Consider the following 16,998-nt stretch of genomic DNA (forward strand, 5'->3'; position numbering starts at 1 on the left):
ATTTAAAATTCATTCTTATTTCATACAAGGACTTTTATTTTTCAAATTTTTGGATCCAAAATTCAAGTAGTTAAAAATTGAAAATAGAATCCAAATTCCAAAATCTAACGGGAATTTATTTCAGCTAGAGCTAGTCATAAATCCATAAAAATTGGGCCCAATATAAAAGTGAGTTAATTCAATTGTCCTGACATTTGTTTCAAACTGTACAATGACAATTCAATCTTGTAAAGGGTGAAATAGTTTACAAGACAACCAAAGTTTCAATACAACTTCAGTAATATCAATAATGAACACCGCATTCCAATCTGTCACTTCTCTTGTATATTGCTTCAATTGTCTATTTTTTCATCTAGGACAGCTGTACAGCTGTGCCGATGATACGAAACAGGAGATACTCATAGATACAGGAAAGATAAAGATTGAAAAAAGAAACAGAACCAAAACTATTCTTTCCATCGATGGGAGTAAATCAAAGCCACAATCATAAACATAACGGAGCTTTATGTGCGCTACACATACATGCCGTGGCCTGCTCGCTATGCCCCATTATGAGCGATCCTCAACATAAATTTTTCAAGTCGTACAACAAAAATGAAACAAGGAGGTGGGCCTCTCTTTTGTGGATGGTGAACCATTAAATCTAAGGTCAATTGTTTGCCTGGAGTTTATAGGTTTCGTGTGCTACATGACAAACGAGCTATTAATGTTGTATCAACATTCGAGTAATGTAACTTGCTGAGTGTCAACGAATACAATTATTATGGTCTATTTTGATTAAAAAACAGTCCAGGAAGTTCTCTAAATAGTGTCTAGATCTGGGAATTTTGGGTCTATAGTTGTGTAGTCCAGGAAGTTCTCTAAATAGTGTCTAGATCTGGGAATTTTGGGTCTATAGTTGTGTAGTTTTGTTTGGGTTAACTTGTTGGAGAACCCACCCATGCTTTTGAATTATATTGGATCACACTTTTGAATAGGAATGGCCCCGTGATCCTGCTGATACCACTCATATACGTTAAAATATGCACCTGCTATTCCTGTTGGATTTAATTGGATCTATCTTTTAAATCTTTCCCTCTGAATTTCATGGATCTATCTTTCTTTAAAATCTAAGGTTACGAATAGAATGGTCTGGTCGATATGTAGATTTCAGCTCGCTATTGACCTTCTATATCCATATCAATGACTCAAAATGTTTTTATCATTGCACAGCTGTTGAGTGGGATCGATCTTCACCGCGACTTTACTCGTTCTGAGCACATCTCAATAGCTTAACATTTAAGTCATTTTATCTTTTGAATCTTATCGTATTTTACCTTTGAATGGGTTGATGTCAAAGTCTCACCCCGTCAACTTATATATGATATTTCACGATATAATTTCACGAGTTGACGCCTTTACGAGTTTACGGGTGTCATCTGTGGTAAAAATGCCAAGGTGACAACTTGACAGGGTGTCACGCTGTCGAATTCCCCTTTGAATCTCTAATTTCTTAGTTTCATCAACCCGTACATTATCTTATGATTAGTTAATTATTATTGAATTGTACACGTACCCCAATCAGCAATAATAATTTTACTAGGTGACAAGCTGTCGCCTGGAGTCAAAATGCCGAGGTGACAACTTGACGGGATTACACCCTGTCGCGATCCACTTGGAATATTTCATTTCTTGGTTTTTCAAAATCCTACATTATCTTAATAATCGTTGATTCATTATCATTGAATCGTAAACTTATCGACCCGTATCTCTCATTTTTCATCAACGTGACAGGTTCCCCTTGGAATCTTCCATTTTTGAGTTTTACCAAATCGCACACTACTTATTAATCGTTAATTGCTCACTCACCTCCTCATTGAGACCGCTTCCTCTGCAGTTTTTCAGTGTGCTTCATGGTGGAGATGGCGCTGACTGATCCAAACAGAATCTTGGCGGTGACCTGGACGCGACGGGGGGGCGGAGGGGCGACGCCCCCCCCGTGACACGCCCCGCTTCCGCACTTGCTGGCCCCTCCGTTGTTGTTCACTTCGTTGGTGCCGTCTCCCATACTGCTGCCGCACGATATCTAAGGGTCACAACATACAATCATGGGTCACACAACATACAATAATGGGTCACAGTGTGTTAATTGCCCCGGCATGCGACAAATACCAATAAAACCGGGCGTGCATGTACAATATACCTACCGCGCTCCCCTTATTCACTTAAAACTGTCACCTTTGGTTCAATATAAGTCCTTGGTTTCATTACCAAAGATTACTGACACTCACCTATTGCGCTCCCCTTATTCACTTAAAACTGTCACCATTGGTTCAATATAAGTCCTTGGTTTCATTCCCAAAAATTACTGACAACTATCTATCGTGCTCTCCCTCAGTGAGACTCATCTCAATCTGTCAGCATTACTTCAATATGAAGCTTTAATTCAATTCATAAAGAATATACTGACACTCACCTACCGCGCTATCCTACAGTGAGATTCACTTGAAACAGTCAGTATTCCCCATAAAACAAACACCAAGTGCCCCATTCAATCAATGCTGACATCTGGAAGTAAATATTACTGTAGATAACGGTCTTCAGGGGTTCAGCCGCCCCCGTTAAAACTGTATCGATTTCATATATGGATATACTAAACTCATTGAACAAAGTTAGATATATAGCTTCCACATCTATTGTATTTTCATTGATTTTGCAATCAAAGTTGACGTTGAAGCTGTATCGATTCATAAATACAGGTATAGGTTATAGTTCTTACCCAAAGATACATATTTGTCACACAGATAAAGATATATAATGACGTTTCCAGATACATATTGTCACCACATTGATTTTGCAATCAAAGTTCATGTTGAAACAGTATTGATACATAAATACAGGTATAGGTACAGTCCTTACCCAAAGATATATAATATAAATTACAGACTGATATGTGTCATAAATATGCAGATATAGATACGTCGTTTCCACATATATTATCACCACATTGATTTTGCAATCAAAGTTGACGTGCCAGTAAATGTGGAGAGAATTGGTTGGTAAATGAGCGGTGGGGAGGAGGAGAGGCGCTTCAATAAAGGGCGCTTTGACTGTGAAACATCATACAATAATGGAGTTGATCGAAAAATAGTAATTTGAATATAGTATTAGCTACGATAAGGCTTTGGTCGATGAAACTCATTTAGAGTTGTTCCCAGAGTAAGTTGTTATCACCGAACATGATTTGGATGTAAAAAACCAACAACAAATAAAATTTGATTCTATACACAATATGGGTTTGGTGCTTATCCTTATACTGTTGTTCACTCTCTTAAGGTATGTCGTATTTTTAACCTCATGCTACACTAAGCTTTATTCATAAATACAGTAGAATGCGAATTACTAGCAGGCAACCCATGCTCCGTCAGGGTCTAATTGATATCTTAACAAACTGAAAACTTGACCTACTGAAATCTTAAAGAATTTAAAAAAAATCTATAACCATCCTCGGTAAATTGAGAATCTATTTATGCGAAATTTTAAGTTTATCAGTCCAGTAGTTCAGACGTGATGATGCGTCATTCGTGAATTTCCTATCCTCTAAGTGTATAAGCAAATTCTTTCCTTTATTATATTATAGATGACATTATTTCACAGAAATCAGTTGAAAGATCAAGATTAAAATTGAATATCACGTTTGAATAGTTTCAAAGCTATTTACAATCTGATAATTTTGACTTCTAGGAAGAAATCTCTTCATTGCTCGACTACAAAAAGTACGTTTTCACTCAGATACTTTTGCTATGAAGTGTAAACAATGAATGGAGTATGTAAATAAATTTGGCACTTTGAATAATTGTGAATTCTATGTGTTGGAGATTCTTTAACAAGTTGTGCTCGTAAAATATGACAATGAGAAATGAATTTAAATTTATTGTTGAACGCCAATAAGAAATTGCCAATTTATTCATTAATTTATTCGCTTCAGCAATAGAATATTTACAGTGTCATGAATAAATCCACACTGACATTAAAAATGGTTGTTGATGATTCACTAGTTACAGGTGAAATAATGTTGATAAAATCATTTCTTGTTTGAATATTCTGATTGGCTCTGAGGAAGGGATTGGATAAAGAAAAGTTACGATTAGAGAAGGATGTTCCGTCAATTAAACCGGCTTTCTCCAGAACGGTCCTAATTTTTTGTGAATGGGAATCTAGGCTACTGTGCAAAGATAAGTAGCTACCAGTCAGCTGATCTGAGCTTACTGTGATTAAGGTAGCATTGAAAAGAAGCTGCGAAATTCACTATAAATACTGTCAGCATTCCTTATGAATTTACACCGATGCTTCCCAATCACCAATGCTGACATTTTAAAGTGAATCTGAATAGTGGCCTACTGCGGCAATCGAGATCTCCTTTCGCTCGCTGATGGAGCCGCGATAGACGCAAATGAGTGAGATGGCGAGCTTGAATAAATTATTATCACTATCTTTCCAAGGTTAGTGAGCTACTAGTGGCAATCTACTACTGGCTTTTTATGTGGCGATGAAATGGAGAGGATCGTTGATTATATACTCTGAGAAAGATTGTTCGATATTTGTTCAATCTGTTTTTCATTCAGTTTTTTGACAGGAGAAAGAGGAACCAATGATCAAGGAAATGTTTGTCATTCTGGAAAACTGGAATACTGTTTTCAGTTTTGCTCTTCTGCTAGTGATTTTTGCGATTTCTATAAAATCAATATTTGTTTGTTTCATTGTGTTAATAGCCTTACTAGCCATCTATTGAGAATTATACTGCCTATTAATATTAAAAATTCAAACTGCTATTTGAGTTGTTTGGAATTAAACCGGGTCCACACTGAACAAATGTTCGACATACATGTTCGGCAAACATAAATGTTGAGGGGATCATGGACAAACATTTTAAAAAGTTTGGACAATCATTGTTCTTCAAACAAAAATTACTGTTTTTCCAAACATTTTTAGTATTTGCTGTGAATATTTTGTTTGTTGGCGCGTCCACACTAGCCGCGGGCAAACATTGTATGTCAAAATTAATAAAATTTGCCCAAACTGTTTCAACAAACGTGTTTGTCGACAATTTGCTCAGTGTGGACCCAGCTTTAGAAGGGTTCAGATATTTTTCAGTTTCACTTTCCTTATTTCATTAATTGTTTCAAAATCGTAGAGTCGCATAGAACGAAAATATTCTAAAACCCCCACTATCATTCAATTTATCATTTCCGTTATTCGTTTAAAAAAAAAGTTCATGATTAATTCATTTTCCATTTCCACTGTTGTATTGTGGAGCTCCAAAATTTGTTTTTCAGCAAATAAATTTTCATTGTCAGATTTCCTGATAAACTTAAAGGTTCTCTTTTCTCAATGAAATCAGAAAGAAAGAATTGATAGGATGAATTGCTTTGGAGAAAGACTATAATATTAGTTTATATGTTCATCCATTTTTCATTCTATTTCACAACCATAAAGATCCAAAATCAAATAATTGAAGATATTTTGTTCTTTCAATTAATGCAGTACTGGCCACCTTCGAATATTCATTTATTTAATCATATACAAATACAATCCAGGTAAAAACGACAGGCATTCGCCCAAAACTGCTTTAAACCTTAATTTGGAATACACAGTCTAGAGGTTATGTAAAATGATAACTTAATTCACACACTATATAAAGATGCGTACAGATTTACGCGCCGCGAACATGAGCAATTCATTTTTAATCAGCTGATGCCAAGCTATTTTTATCTGTATCTTACCGTTTCTGTAAAAATACAGCTTTAGTCAGCTGACTAAAAGTGAATTGCTCATGTTCGCGGCGCGTATATCTGTATATCTATATTGACACCGCCGTAAGATGCGATCAGTAGGCCTTCGAATGGGTCTTTGTTTAGCTTTCAGTTTCAATTTCTTCCAGTAATCAGCTGACAATGATGGAAACATTTGGATGACATCTTGCTGAAATGCGATCGAGACTTGACCATTCTGTTCACTCCCATCCTTTACAATGTGATAGTGTTACATCGCGAGTGTGACCTTAACTGAAAGCTAAACATCAACCTGACCGTTCTGTTCAAACCCTTAAGGGACAAATTTCATATAGGATGGGATCTAGTCTAGTTAGAAATAAAGGACTAATCCAGGTGACCATCCCCAAGTTTCACATCCTCATGCGACCGTCTTAGTAAAAGTAAACAAGCTCCAAGTAAAAACTCTGAGTAAAGAAATTGCCACTATGAATATGACTTTTGTGTACGCGTATATTATGACGCTTATTGAACGGAAAGGATGAGAGCATCTCCACAAACGACTCATGAATGACTTGAAATTTCCAAGTCACTAGGTCAGGCTCTAATCAACATCAATATGAAAGAAGCATCATTATTCCAAGCTTCAATCAGCATCATCATTAGCTTGTTGCCATTTTCATCTGTAGGACTACAAATAAATTCTATTCAAGTTATAAGATATCAAGTTTGTCTTCTCTTCTATTTAGTTAACCAGGCTGATAAGTAGTCCTCTAGTAACTGGGAAAAACACTTTCGATCTCTCAGTTTCATTAATTTTATGTTTTTGGATACTTTGCTACGGATACGTTTGCTACTTTGCTAGTTGTCTCGTATCTGATTCACGTAGATATCGAGATAAATTGATGCTCTAGAAAATTTATTATTATCTAGCACGGTATTTAGATGAAAACGGTAGGGGTCATGAAATGTGTGCGCAGTGGCCAGCCAGCAAGATACCGTGGTATCTAGTAACTGTAACTTAAGTGTCTTCGCGTTCAAAGGGTTTGGAAAAATTTGAAAAAAGAAATTTCCAGTCTTCCAATAGTCTACTACTGAATCTGAGTTACTCTGTTAGCTTGTTTTTGCTGAGTTACAATCTTAAAAATTTTAAAATATTATAATATTTTTAAAATAAAAAATATTTTTAAATCCAAAGAGGTTTTTGTAACCTTTGGGATTATTCTCTACAATAATGATTTTCTATAATATTCTTTAAGGTAGGCGCACACAGATCGTCATCGGACGGACGGCACGCATCGGACGGATCGGATTATTATATTTGATGCATTGTTTCCAATTGGCGCATACCTATATGGATGCGGATAGGTATGCGCACTCCAATTGAAAACAATGCATCAAATATAATAATCCAATCCGTCCGTTGCGTGCCGTCCGTCCGATGACGATCTGTGTGCGTCTACCTTTAGGGTATGATTGTCATTTTCAGTTATCTTGTAGTTACTTCCGTAACTATGGTAATTTTATGCTCTGTATATACTGTAAAAAATGGAAAATAAATTGATTTATTATGTATCTGCGTGATACTGACCTTCGTATCCGTGTGATTGCACCAGATAGGCCCTAGTATCTTTATAATATACATATATAATGGTGTATACATGCAGTCTCATTACTGGTCAGACAGCAGAAATGTCTTGTGGTGAAAAAGTTTGCCTCGTGTTAGTATGGATGAGGCTCAGTTCAAAATAAAAAGGCACATTAAGAGCGTTTGAGCAGTAAGTGAATAGATTTGAATTCATTAGCATTGCATTAATACTTATGAAGCAGTCTGAGACGAGTGCCAGTGCTAGCTGGGTTCAAGTGGGCCAGCTCTGAATGTGACCCTAGTAAAATAAGTTGAACTCGAGTGTTTATTCTCAAAAAGAACAAGAGCACAATTCTGATATATTTTCAAGAGAATCCAATTTATTTAACGCTGTTCAAATGTTTTCTAGCGAAACGGAAAGTTTCTCTGTTGATTGAATTAGCATTTTACACATATGAGATGTGGAAACAGGTCGAGTCTAATGTTGGAGATTTGTGACTTGTGACGTAAAAAGCCAAGGGCAACCTGACTGTGCGATAAATTATTCGCTTTTCCTCATCCTAATGTGTACCAGCATTAATTATTCGTTTTCAATAATAAAAATATAAGAAACACAATTTTAATGTCCATATAAATCTCCTTACTCGAGAGCTCTTGAGGTTCCACTCTAGAATATCTCTAGAATATCCTAGCATTAATAATCGTTTTAAATAATGTTTTCCGTTTAACTATAAATTAATAGTTTTCAATAAATTAATAGTTTTCAATAAATTAATAGTTTTCAATAAATTGATAGTTTTTCGGCATAAATTATTAGTTTCCAATAATGAAGAAACAAGAAACAAGATTCTCATGTCAATATTAATTTCCGTATTCGAGTGCTCTTGAGGTTCCACTCTAGAATAACAAAGAAATAACAAACAGAATGAGAGTTATGCAGTTCCGAACTGCGCTTGAGAATACTTGACATCTAGCAGGCTGGAAAACTATGATCTGGATTTTCACTTTTTGAATGAAGAAACTAATTACACAAACGAAGAATTGAATTGGAATGTTTTAATGAATGCAAGATCAATATTCAAAAGCCGATTCAGAGAAAAACCAGCGAAAAATTATTTGAAAAAAGGATAAGGATTAAGACGAAGAGGAGAAGATTACTTTATATTGTTAAAAGAAACAAGTGAGCATTCTATCAATGTGTGAAAATTCGAAAATTAATGAATTTCCGTTTACTGTAGCCATGAGTTTGATTTGGGTTTGACTAATCGTTTTCAAGCAGATCTAAAGTACTCACTCATTAATTAATCAAGTTAAAGTAATCACTGAAGGCATGTTACATGTTGCATTTATACTTATGAAGCTGTCTGAGGCGAGTTCCATTGCTAGCAGGATATCCACTTGAGGATGAGAAAATCTTCTCTACTGCGATATTTCTTGTTTTCAACATATAACTTCTTTTGAAGCGTGCTATTCCAAATATGGAAATTGTAGGCAGTTTGAGGAGAGCATTGTCTCGATGTCACCCTGAATAAATTATCATGGCCGAAGGTGATTTACATGTTCACACTGTGACCTGCATTGTCACAGACATACCAAAACTGTGCTGAATTCATTATAGTGCAGCTGAATAGGTATCATTTATTTCCGTAGTTGGGTTGGAAGATTTATGTTTCTTTCTCATAAAAAAATATAAAAAAGGAATTTTTCTCATAAAATTCACTGAAACTCTCGTTTTCCCCTATAGTGAGGTCCACATTATAATGGCAGTGTACGATTGACAATACTGTTGCTGTCCTTTTCTATCATACAACAAAACAGATAGCACTATCTCTCTCTCGCTTTGCAATGTTGTCTATTTGCCAGAATATTTTATATTTACTTTTGATAGTGACTTACAAAACTGAACAAACCATATTCTCAGCCGCCATTTTTTTTCTTCATTCTATCAAAATACTTGAGTACACAAGTCGTATAATATTGATTTAAAATGTATTTTTGAAATAAGTTTAAAACATTACCTTATGAGAAACACAAATTAGAATACCTGAAATGACATTTCAAAAGTTGATAACTAACCATCCTAGACTTCATCCATGCTTAAGTTAGCCTACCCGTATAGGTTAGACCTACTCGTACCGGTATAAATAATATTGAAAAGTTATTTCAGAATTAATCCATTGAAATTACTTATTTTTAAATAGGATTTCTATTATTTTTAAAGGAAATTGGAATAGAATACCTACCAAATAACTCAATTTCTGTTGTTTTGAAATTCAGATTGTTGTATCACAGTTTTTTAAATAAGCCACCATTTCAAGTTGGCATAAAAATAAAAATCTGATCTCAGTCATGAAAGCAAATTTTTGAATTAAATTATGGAAAAAGCATATTCTCTTGATCAATTTGACATTAAATTGATTATTTTATCAAGGAAATGATAATTATTATTATTAGATTAAGTTTACTGGGATGAATTGAGTAACAGCTGTGTATAGTCAGTGGCAAAATGGAGAGACTTGGCAACGTTTTTCTTCTATGTTTCTTCACTGCCATTATAACGTGGACCTCACTATGCAAATATTGTTTTTATTGTCATTAATTAGCTTGTAGAGGAATCGTCCCTTACAGAAAGAAAAAATAAAGATTCAATAATAATTATCTACGGAAGCGTGTTTTATAGGTTAGTTTAGATGATGAGGTCACCGTTATCAACGTCATCGAAACAGATAGGATTTTTTCCAAACATTACGTCCCAAGGACTCCAGCTATGGAGTGTAAGACAAGTCAACAAGTCAGGTCAATTATTTTATATAATCAACATGGCTAACGAGCACTCTATGCTCTGGTAGGAAGGGTGATCGCTCAATACCAGCGCCACTATTGACTGCTGTGAAAATCACGTCTCGATGGTTTGGGACTTACCTTGAGGTTCCATCCATTTGAAATCACCCTCCCTTCCCATATCCCAACCTAAAGTCTCATTGAAGATGTGAGATACAGAGGCTCATAATTTTGTTGAAACGAAGAGTGAGGGGTAGAATGGATTGTTTGATTGGACAATCAACACAAATATTATTTATTGATATTGAGTTTGTATGCGTATGTGCAATATATTTTGAATCAAAAGTCCTGCTCATCTTTATTTTTTTCATTGAATTTTATTCCTTATTTCTTATTTTTTTATTGTGCAAAATACTACAATCATGATAATATATTATTATGACATTGAAGGAAGAAATAGGCTGAGCCTATTGGTTGTTTCCAAGGATTTAAGGCTTGAGGTGCCTTGATAACTTCTAACAAAATCAATGATTCTATCAACAGGATCCTCCTCCTCCTCCTCCTCCTCCTCCAGCACTTCCTCATCCTCCTCCACCTCCTCCTCCTACTCTTACTCCTCCTCCACCTCCTCCTCCTCCTCCTCCTCCTACTCCTCCTCCTACTCTCCTCCTCCACCTCCTCCTCCTCCACCACCACCACCTCCTCCTCCTCCTCCTCTTTTCATCCACCTCATCATCCTCCTCTTCCACCACTTCGTCCTATTATTCTACAATGTGACAAAACAAGTAGTATTAATTACATAGGACAACACAGAACAAGACTTTAAATTCTTCCAAATCAGTAGCCAGGAAATATCGCGATAAATCTGTTTTGCTCTCATCCTTAATTGATTCAGACAGTTCCAGGTATTCTGCAACACTGCAACAACAATAATCTCGTTACCCATTTCTCTGAATCGAGTTGTTGATATGTTTACAAAATGTTTTATCTGCAGGTACATCATCCAACAATATGTTTTGAAAAGAAAGCAAAAAAGATCTATTTGCTTGATTCTCTGGTTTCGTAAATAGGCGTTACAAAGAAAGCTGTAAGGACCTTATCAACAATAATTGGAAGTGTATTATTCTTTTTTTCAATTTAAAATCTGTTCAAACCATCTCTGTGTTGATGGAAATTACGATCTCTTCCATCTTAACACAACTTGTCAAAGATGCCAGGAATTATTCCAAGAAATAAAATGAGAGAAGAATGATTCCAAGAATAAGGTTTCCAGTTTGATCTCACTCGACGTAAACACCATTACAGCAACTTGAAATTCGATGAAACCTTATCCCAGGTTGACGTTGAAATTGCTCCTCTCTAGTTTGAATATAGACTTACTTGATGTAAACACCATCAACTTGAAAGTGAATAAAGCCTTATTCGAAGTTGATGTCAAATCTGATTCATTCCAACTCGACAATACTTGATATTGTAAACTACATCATCATCAACTTGATAGTCACTTCATACCAAAAAATGGTATTCATCATGGCATCCACTCATGATAGTCGATAAAGACATTTTTTGTTGACGGCGTCTCTTCAATCTCCTGGAATCATCGGTTCACTCAGCACTTTTTAAATTCGCTCGCAATTTCTTCACGCTTATTGCTTTGTTTTGCTCGGACCCAAATGGCAGATCTAGTTTTGTCTCCGCACTGGCATGGCATGGCATGGCATAGGTGAGGAGGTCAGTTCAGCCGGCAACTGGAGCGAATCACAATACCTACCCAACATTCGAACTGGGTCACTAAGGACCACTCTCTTTCTCTCTGTCTTCGACTCTCTCCTTGTCTCCCACACCCACCGGGTGCGAGGACCTCTCCGTTCCGCACCGTTAAGCATTATTCAGCTCTTATTTATTGTTATTATTTCTGACAACACCGTCCAAAAATGTGTTACGTATTTTAAAATATACGGCCTGCCGTGAGAGGTAAGTAAGCAAAAAAGTAGTCCTTTGGTATTGTTCTACAACGCTGCTGAAATATTGTCGGCGGTTTTGAGTCCGTCATAAGATAAGAAGCGTTATCCTACAGTGTTCTGTTCTTATTTATTGTCGTGTATATTTGTAGTGACATTTTTGTTGGTGGGTGTTATCTATACCTCATATGTTCTATTTGACATTAGTTTCAAAAGAGTTGAGAGGAGTCTCGATAGATCCTACAAAAAATTGATTCCTTCATGGCGGGGAATCTACATAAAAATCCAGTTCAACTGAGTTTCACTAAAATCCAGTTGTAGGTATGAGTATCTGGATTGACAATGGATAGAATAATAAAACAGTAATTGAAACATCTATATTGAGGGTTGAATTCTTTAATTGAGGAATTGATGAAAAACGATAGATGGAACGGTTATATTTGGGGGAGGAGGTTTCAAAACACGACTCGACAATCTACTGAGAAAGTGATAAAAGACTAAACGTCAAGTAAGTGCAACTTATAACAATGTTTTGGACTATTTAAGAAGATTTTCGGGGATGATTAAGTTTCAGCTACGAACATTTTTCAAAAAAGTATATGTAGTGTGCGATTTATCATTCCAGTCTTTCGTACCCTGTGAATATTGCTGGTTGAATATTCTCTGATAATGTTCGCGACCTCTGTAATAGAGATGAAAAAAGCTGACTGGAACATAATTTTGAGAAATTATTCTGATTTTGGAGGAAGTGACTGCTAAAGCTATTGGTTTGTATGATCTTCTCATAATAGATGACTACTCCATCTATTTGCAACCACTGAACAACGGTGAAATCCGAATTTTTCAACTACAAAGAAGGGCTTGGTTCACAAGTTCAGCATCAACTGACACCCGACATTGTTAGCCTACTTCCGTAAGCACATGCATTGCTTTATGGCTCATTGATAGAGCACGGATATTGTATGATAGGGGAGCAGAAGAGTGAACGAGTGAGAGAGAGTTGGATGAGTAGAGGTGAGAAGGATTGGGTGGAGCACAACTGAACTGGCTATTCCATGTCGGCAGAACAATGTAGAGTAACAAGCAGCTTTCAGAGCAGAGCAGAGGGTGTGGTGTGTCCACGAGTCTGTTCGCTGTCTGTCCAAAGTCTGTCCAGACTCTGTTGCAATCTGAGGTCAACCCAATCCGTGATAGAAGTATTAGAAAGGGACGTATTTGTAGCACTAAAATGCTCTAGAAAGCATTGTGTCTACTTAGCCGGTTTATCTTCTTGGTCCAATGGAGACTGTTCCTTTACTAGGCAATATACATTCTTAGTAAATATTGTAAAGTGTCTGACTAGATTATTGAAAATCTTTTTAAAGTGTGTTAACAGGATTGCATACCTTTCCCCTGCAAGTCAGAGTTCCCTCCATGTTGGGGGATGCATTAGTAGATCAGTACTAGGAGTCGGTCAGTAGATTTCGTCACCTCTCACTAATATAGAGCTTTAAAATAATCTCAACCAAGCAGCCTAATTTTCAAAACATGACTCAATCAATTTCTACATCCATATCCTTGATTTTCCATAATCATGGAATAGTGAGAGTGGAGTAAAACTCCAGTATGAGTTCCAATGTACTCACCTCAAAAACTCGTGATTGGGGTTTCTACAGCTGTGATCAAAATATCTCCAATTTCAACCATCAGGAGCTTTATTGATTGATTGTTTAATTGAAATGTGAGTTTTAAGTCACATCTCGAAGAAGACTTTATTATCTTCTTCTTCTTCTTCGATGGCGCTACAGCCCAAATCGAGCCCTGGCCTCCTCAATTCTGCGCCTCCATTCGTCACGATCTCTTGCCTTCCTTTATTATAGTCCGAACAAATGGAGTAGACTAGAGCTTGTCCAGGGAATCGGACCTGTGCTACATAATCGCGTACATAATCATTTGAAAATGATGATAAAATATGGTGAAACAACGTTTATTTAAAATCTATTTTTTAAAAACTGAAGATGATGTCGATCACTGAAACTCATTTTTGTAATTTATATTTATGATCTATTATTTTATTAACTTGAAAAAGGGTAATATAATTCTATTTTATAAATAAAATATGGTGATATGGAGATATGTTGATAAAGTGAGCATTATATCGATAATATGAAAAGAAATTATTATAATTATGTTTGTAATAGAGTGATGCATCGTTTTTTACATTATCAGTTCAGTTCATCATAAAGCTATTTCTTTCATTGCGTGGTAGGGGAACTCTCTCTCCCTCTCTCCCTTATTTGGTGGGAGTACATTTTCTTATAGCCTAGTTTGGAGCACTGCTATTGATCTGCGAGTTCTGTAGAATTGTGGGGAGGAAAATCAATCATATCAACAATCAGTCATTTTCAACATTAGTGCATCGCAATGTTCTACTTTCCAACACGACAATCATCGATTCTCATTTTCACACTCACGTGATGAGTAAAGCCTCATCCCCATGCTTCTAACATATCTGCCGTATTATTCAATATAACATTATTAGAAAAAAGCAGTGCGGCACTGCTGACTCGTACATGCTTGAAAATTTATGAGGAGGTTTTGAATCTAGAGTAGCCTACTATCTCAAGATCAGAAATAATATATTATATTCACTATTCATAAAATAGAATTATAGTACCCTTTAAAAATAATAAAACAAGAATACAAATTGTTTTATTATTTTAAAGGGTACTGTAATTCTATTTTATAAATACAAGAAAGTAGCCCAGAATTCATACATTTTAAAAAATATATTCACTATACATATTATAGCTTGCAACGATACATTGATGATATCTGGTGAACCAATTGCAGTACTGCTAGTTTGAAGGGGATTAATATCACATCGTTATTCATATTCTACCGGAAAGTGAATCATGGTTGGTAGTTCGAAACACTAGGTTACCTCAACCTAGCTTTCAGAAAGTGGAAGTGTAGTAAAATCTCCCATAAAGAGACCAGTTTACAACATTTTCTACCGACCAAAACCGCGTTTTTCCGTGAAAATCATATTATTATCAAATAACAAACCAATAATCACATAATAACACACACGATTACATTATATTCTCTACAAAAGTTGATACTGCATGATGCTTGAAAAAAGGAATCTTAATTGTGGAGGCTCATTTCTCGGAAACAGAGGACAAGTTTTCCAGCATTCAATCGAATATAGAAAACCATTAAATTTGAATTCAAAAGCTATCAGGGTATCATTATTCTTTATATTTGCAAGTATTACAAAATAGAGTTCTCTTGTATCATCAGATTTGAAGATATACGGGCTATTGAATGCCTACTACTACCATGAAAAAGAGTGATACTCCTATGATAGCTTCACTCATGAAAACCACATTTTCCAATTCAATAATCATTCTCCTTTAGAGTTTACTTTAGAATAACATACTATGATGAATTTTCATTATTTTTATAAAATTTACAGCATTCTTTATTTATAGATTTGATCTACACTGATTCTTGAAAAACACATGCATGAGTAACTTTCACATTCAATTTATTCATAATTATGATCTATCTATTTTTATGAAATAACATATAAAACTCACTCACCATCAGGTTTTAGGTTTTTGAAAGATAGCCGGTATTCGGAAATAAACTTCGCCTCACTTGAGCCGAACAACTGAAACGGTAATACGGAGAAAGTTTTTGATTGTGTTCAAAAGTTCAGCATCAATCAAAGCTTTCTAAACTTCCTTATCATTCTATATAATGCACAGTGTTGATATGATCTCAAAATGTTCTCAACCACTGAAACGCTTTGTCACTACTATAGCACGGTTTAAGTAATTCCTTGCAAGTAGTCTAGTGCACAAATTGTACGAGTTTAGGTTATGATTGTTTTTTAACTGGTATCAATTTCAATAAGGGAAAGAAACACTTTGAGAGTTGTATCAAGAAAATTTGAAACACAGTGGAGTTTTCCAGAGAAGATTGTAGATAGATGCACGTAGACGGTTGAAGATTGTGACGCGGATTTTCGAATTTGAAAAGTGGCGCCAATCACGTTGCTTTCACGTCAGTGAGGAGAGTTGGTTTAACGCGGGCGAGCGGCCCACGACTGAGAGGAGAGGCGAGAGTCAGCTGCGACGGTCGGTCTCCCCACGAGGAGGAGGTGATTGGGCGCTAGGGTGGGGGTGAGAGGTGCCTCTCATCAATGCACTTGCAAGGACGCCACTAACACACTCTCACACGCAAACTAATCATACTAACACACACATGCACTTACTAGTTACTCTATCACAACGTTAGTAGTGATGTTCTGATGTAGTGATGTCTGTCTACTAGTAAGTAATCTTGACACTATCTCAATCACACTAACAAAAATATCTTTATTTTAATCATTCAATACTGCATTTTACTGTATTTGTTTTCATATCCAACCCAGGGATATTTCTTCTATTTAAAGTGCAGCAGCAATGTTATTTACTTGTTTTTCATATGTGACAATATTTGGTAGAGAGTTAGTGGGAAGGATATTTTGAATATTCTCTCCGAAGAATGGACATTGATATGTCCAAAGCTCCGCCAATTTATGTAGATGCATAACAATATTAACTATAGTTATTCCAAATTCCTTTTCCCATATCATATACAGTTCAATAATAATTTTCTCAGTCTATATTATGTAAATTCATCTACAATTTTTCTGTATTGCAAGCTGTTGTATATACGTGTATAAGCCAGTATATATTGTAATCTACATAAAGTAATCAATCAATCAATCAATATCAGAGTTGGCCTACTTCGAATCTTCTTCTTCTTGTATGGCGCTACAGCCGATGGTGAGCCTTGACCTCCACAGCTATCACACTCCACGCATCTCGATCGTTGACTATTCCTGTCCATCCCCTCACTCATAAACTGCTTACATCATTCAACA

General features: G+C 35.8%; 1 long non-coding RNA gene across 1 annotated transcript in view; it reads right to left on the reverse strand.

Moving 5' to 3' along the window:
• The window catches only part of LOC111055822, a 41,678-nt gene extending 25,498 nt beyond the window's left edge, over positions 1-16,180 (reverse strand). The window contains exons 1-2 of the long non-coding RNA XR_005571989.1: positions 15,669-16,180; positions 1,849-2,065 (exon numbers count right to left, since the gene is read on the reverse strand). This is a non-coding gene — a long non-coding RNA (uncharacterized LOC111055822). The remainder of the gene's footprint in view (positions 1-1,848; positions 2,066-15,668) is intronic.
• Positions 16,181-16,998: the final 818 nt, after the last annotated feature.

This window comes from Nilaparvata lugens, chromosome 8 (genome assembly GCF_014356525.2).
Source record: "Nilaparvata lugens isolate BPH chromosome 8, ASM1435652v1, whole genome shotgun sequence".
Lineage (NCBI taxonomy): Eukaryota > Metazoa > Arthropoda > Insecta > Hemiptera > Delphacidae > Nilaparvata > Nilaparvata lugens.